The following is a 5,989-nucleotide window of genomic DNA, read 5'->3' on the forward strand; positions in this document are numbered from 1 at the left end:
GCTCAAAAAGTTCAAAGTCACTTAGCTATTTTTAATCATTTAGTATTAAGCAGTAAGAAACATTATTCCATGTAAAGGTTTATCCATGTTGACCATTTCCAATGTAAGAAATGGTAATTCAGCAGGAAATAACAGTACTGTAGATACCTATGCGTTCGCTTCTTACACTTCAGTCTTGCGTCTTAAGAGCATTTAAGCAGAGACTCTAAGGGAAGCAAGGCAACTTAAGTTGCTTAACCTGTCACTAGGAAATACGGTACTCTAGATCTATAAATAAATAAAAAATTGAAAACCGATGTGAGGTTATTAAATGGGATCAAATGATTCTGTGATTTTTAAAACATATATAAAATCCCTATATTTGTGTGATATCCATTTAATTGTAACTGGTGTTTAACTGTAATGGCACACAGGGTAAAAGTGCTGCGTTTCAGGTAAATAGGACTTTAATCACCCAAACAAGTTTTTTATGAATGGTATTAGGTACTTTGTGAAACGATCTTACTACTGGATGATGTTCATACACTGAACACAGCACATTAGTGTACATGCCCTGCTCTTCGTACCATCTCCCAATATAGTTACCCACATGACAGTGTCTCTGAGCCCTACAATGCCCCAGGAAATACAGACACCGAAAATACCAGTGCATTTTTATTGATCTAGAGACAGCAGTGGCAAACCAGCATTGACAGCTGGAGATTAATGTAACCTACATCTGGCAAGGGACACATCGGAAAAATAAGAGACGTGGGGCAACAAAAAGCCAATCTCAATTAGCTTCTATTGACCCTTTTGCATAAACAGACCAGATATAGTAACATTAGTGTAGAGCTCTAGATGCATTTTTTCCTTTGTTTGTTTTCCAAAACGTCCAAGGGAGCAGAGGTACCAAGAATATTACGTACTAGCTACCTGTGCAGCAGCAAAGAGCCAACCTTAACAGTCTTAGAACACAGAACAAGCCTAGAGACCAGCTGAATAATAGTCTGACCATAGGGGTGAGCAACTTCTGGGCAAAAAATAACAAATATATACTCAAAAATTAATCTCAGGAGAAAAGCTTTCATTAGCTTCCACAATATTTTCAAATGCAAACTCTATTTTTACCATGCGTTCCCTTATTACACTTACCAAAGCTAGAGTCCATTGCCAATATTGCTGTTAATAAACATGGCATTTCTAAGCAGTTCTGTATGGTGTAAGAGGTATTTCCTTCGAGAGGAGACTACCAAAAAAAGCTTTAAAGAAGTACTGACTTTACAAATAACATTCCTAATTAAAAATGGCACAAGAGGAGATGCAAACACAGATTAAGATGCTAGACTCATCATTATCTGAGGAACAAGTTTTATGACAAGTGCAGAGAGACTATCAATTCATTTTGTCTACCAAGGGAAAGCTCATTGATCAAAAAACATGCCAAACTGTCATTAAGACTCTCATATGGTCTGGTATTAGTGAAAAGTCAAGAGCAGAAGTGGTGATGATATTTACTGTTCTAGAGAGTGACTGTAATAGATATTAAAAAAAAAAAATCTTAACACACAGGCCAGCAAGTGGCGTTTGGAAGAGTCACTGCCACTACCTCACAGATGAAGGGGAACAACTCCTGACTAGCTGCAGCCAGCATGTTGCTCAAAGTAGGTCAGATGTTTGAAAACGGGCACCGAAAGAGCTACATGCAACAGTGCTGCGCGTTATCCCCCGCTGGTAAGGAAATTAGCAGGAACACATCAGCTGCCATACAATTTATTTGCTGAACCACACAAACAAACTAGTTTACACCTAATGTAAACATGGAAGAGATGCTCACCAGGCAGCTGCAGCAGGGAGAGGGGAGCACAAAAGCTTGGCGTTGCTCTTGTAGAGAGCAACCAAGTTTTTAATCTAAGCAGAAATTTGAACTGCAACAAACTTGCTGAACCTGATACATAAATTATTACTGTTGGTTTCTGTGGACTTGGATATGTGCTCTCTTCATTTGTTAGAGACACAAAAGGTCTCAGACAAGAGAAGTGATTTTCTGGTCTATGTCTGGAGAGAGCCACGCTTTTCGCCTTGTCCAGGAGTTCTTTGGGGAAGTTGAATATTGCCTTTTTTTTTTTAAAGCATTCTTTTCACGATTTTCCCTTCATACCTCCCAGTGGTTTTGCCTTCCTGGTGGGAGGTGCATTTCTACTGACATCCATTCTGACTCATCCATCCACGAGTCTTACAGCACTGGCCATGTTTCACCTCAAGCACAAAGCTTAAGGTACGATACATCAAGCGTACTGCCTTTCATCATAAAGAAACAGCACGGGATGAAGCATTTCTAATGCACATGTTAAAGCACCCCTCTTTTTCCAACCTTGCAAGAACTACTACTGCTACTTTGAAGCAGGGTTTTAAAGCAAACATTCAGAAACAGATTTTAGCCACAGGACTATGGAAAATAAACATGGTGTTTAACCATTTAACCACACTGCAATAATCTTAGAAAGGAAAAAAAAAAGCTATAAAAATATTTTCTCTGCTGCAAGGCTGTTGGTTAAAAAAACCCAGTATCTTACTGCTGAGAAACGAAGTTGTCTTCATGCTGTAATTCATCTTTTTATTCCAACTGGTTTTCTTCAGACTGGAAGAGCTGTTTATCCCTTCTACTGCTCGGAGGTGTGTAAAACCTGCCAACGTGCCTTTTTTGTAGCTACTGCATCTGCAGCCACTGTCAGAACTTTGCCTTAAACAAAAGCTGGCAAATTCTACTTTCTTAATCATCTGACTGAGATACTTTAAGCATAAAGCACCAATTTCTTGGCAATATTAGCATTTTCAAGAAAACACAGTAATTATTATTTGGAGATCAAATATAGAATCACATTATCTAGAAAGCAATCCTTGACCCCAATTCTGATGTCATACTAATAAAAATTACCCTGGTAATAGCTCTTTGCCCTGGTAATAGCTCAGTCAGTGACTGACTGCTGGAGAACTGTAAATGACTCACACAAAGCACAAGATCAGAATCAGGAATTTAAATCAATGTCATGACCAGCTATCAGAATATCACTTTTATATAACAGGTAGGCAATGTTTTGGCCCTTCAAAGTGCTTGACATACACATTAGATAACACAGGCAACAATGCTGTAAGGGGTAAGGAGCATTAATTATCATATATGACAAACATGGAAAACAAATGCAGCAGTAAGAACTAAAGTTTGCCCACACTGAACCACCACAGACAAGCCATGGTTCAGTCCCATCCTCTACAAACCATTTTAACTATGGCCTCAACTGACAATTTCATACAAGTTTAGGCCAGCAGTAGGGTAAAAACTCACCAAATTGGTCATATTCTTAGATCACTAAACCATATAATTACTGCCACTGAATCTCTGATGCTGATTCTTGTACAGAAAGAAAGGTAAGACCTCAAAAAGCAAAAGTGGGAAGGGAGAAGGGAACCCAGTATTTGATACTTGTGGTCATTTAATACTGGAAGACACAGCTCTTCCAAATCAGGGCAATTAAAGAAACCGAAAAGATTCAGAAACAGAGTGGCGAAATTAGGAAGCCTTCCTGCCAGCAGTGCTAACGAGCTTGCCAAACAACTTTTCAACAGACCAAAACCAGCTAATTCCTCATCTATGCTGACAGGAGCAAGCTCTTTGCATGCAAGCTCAAGCAGCCAACAGAATGAGAAGCATGAGATTCTTTGCTTGCTACACCCCCTTTTTTTTCTTTCAGCAAGCAGCTGTAGGGTAAAAAGGCCATCAGCTCTCATATCCTAGGATCCTGCCTGGCCCGTCAACATGGCTTCTCTTTCTGTGTTGCTGCACCTTTCAGGACTTGAGATTAATTCCCCCGCAAGTTCCATCTTTGCTGAAATCCCCAAGAGAAGGACCATTCCTCCCCCTTGCAACTCCCCCTGCACCAGCTGCCATCACTGCTCACAGCTTTTGCCACTGCAAGCCTTCCCCTCAGGTTAGGTTTATCTTATGGCACCTTCTCACTGGGCCGGTATGTTCCTGCAGTCATCGCATCTCCTCCATACGCTTCAAATAACTGTGCACTGATCCCTTCTTAGGGACTTTCTCCAAATTCTTTGAAGGCTTCCCTACCTGTAGCACACATGAGTATCTACTGCTGCTTTGATGTCTTACAAACTGACCAACAGCCCTTGCTTGCGTTTGCAGTGAGTCACGAGACCAGCATTAGAACCTCCCATCAAGCTGTGGTATTCTCCCCTCTACAATAATTCATCCTACCATTTCCTCAGCTGCATCAAAATTCTTGCCCATGAAACTTCAGTTTTTTGTATTTTCTTTAATCCTGTTTCTGCAATGCAAAAAGGCTACTCAAGAAAGGACCTCAAATCCTATGCCCTGTGGCAATCCTGTGCCAGCACTCAGCGTATAACTCAGGCAGGCACGCTGGCCAACAGACAACATCAAAACAGAAGCTGCTGTATATTTTTCCTTTCATTTTCTTCTATTCTGTAGTCCCAAAGAATTTTATTGTGTGCCTGTGGCTACAAATGCTGGGAGTAATTAGAACCCAACTCTACAACTCCAAAAAGTTGTTACTTCTCTGGTCTTGAGCAAATATATAAAAACAAAGATGCTAAAAATCAAAACAACGTGGTTCTAAAAATAAGTATTAAAAAAAATCAGGTTCCTTACAAGTACTGTTGCTTGTAATTAGGCTGTATGTTGTCATTGTGCATCCACTTCCACTTTTGGAAAAGTCTTCCTGGCTACACCACCTGCACAAGTTCCAGAAAGATCTCATTTGAACAACTAATATAAGAGCCGGATCACAGAAGAACTTTGTAGAACTTACATAGATTCTTACAGTATTTTCCTTTTTATAGTATGCATTTCAGAGAAGGTTGTCTTAAGTTTTGTGTGTATATTTTTACAGTCATTGCAGCAAGACATTAAATTATCATGTGCGTAAGTCTTTGCATTATTACAGCCTAACAGAAAGTGATACTTACTGCCATATATTTTTTGGTGTGTGTATATCTGCTATAGAATGAGATGGGTTCATTAAAGAGCCTGTTTAAAAGCACATCACTTTCCATTAAACTCTTTAACTGCTTTGATTATCACAGAAGTTGCAATTGTTTCATCCTCATTAAATTCTTGAGAACTTGATCATGAGAGTATTTTAATAGAGGGTGACAAACTGTGAAGATTTCAAATATATTCTAAGTATTAGATTATTTACATCCTTAAGAACACTGTGCTCCAGACAGTGAAATTAATTTGAGCTGGCTTGCCCTAAATTTTTTTCCAGCTTCTCAAGAGATTTTGCTACTGGGTTTAACAATATCAAGCTGGTAAAGAACCAAGTACCACAAGATTTGTAGAACAATCCATAAATCGCATATAGAATAAAAGTTCAGGGAATCAGATCAATTTGAAATAAAAGGAATTACAATGCAAAGAATAAAGTGAAAAAACTTGCCAAAAATAGTGACGTTCTTACCAGACAGTAAGTCCAGGTGTCATTGGTTTTTTCCTCTATAAAATGTCTTTGTGAACTATTATTTGACTACTTTTGCCAGCTATCTGTAGGGCTGGGAAGAATCTAAGAAGGTACACTCTCATACTCAATACTGGGTCAGCTTCACCTAGCATTTGATATTGAAAGTCTCCAGAAGCATGCCATAATATCAAATACATTTTAAAATTGTCCCTCCTCACTAAGAAGAGCATACCAGAGCTCTTTTACAGTGAGAGCTTCACCTGAAGCAGCAGCAGTAGCAGTCCTGGACCCATCATTTCCACAGAGTTCCTTCAGGCATTACCGATGGGCACCCAGCTCTTCAAGCTGCAAGAAACTCCTCACAGTCAGCTCATCCCTATCCTTTCACATAAGCACGACACAATGGATCAGTAGTGGCAAGGAACTGAGGGACTGCACACGTTCCTGCTGAGTGCAAGGGTCAACAGGGTCTTATTTGGTCTTACTTCTGGGAGAGGCAAGTATTCTTGACT

Source organism: Gavia stellata, chromosome 10 (genome assembly GCF_030936135.1).
Source record: "Gavia stellata isolate bGavSte3 chromosome 10, bGavSte3.hap2, whole genome shotgun sequence".
Classification (NCBI taxonomy): domain Eukaryota; kingdom Metazoa; phylum Chordata; class Aves; order Gaviiformes; family Gaviidae; genus Gavia; species Gavia stellata.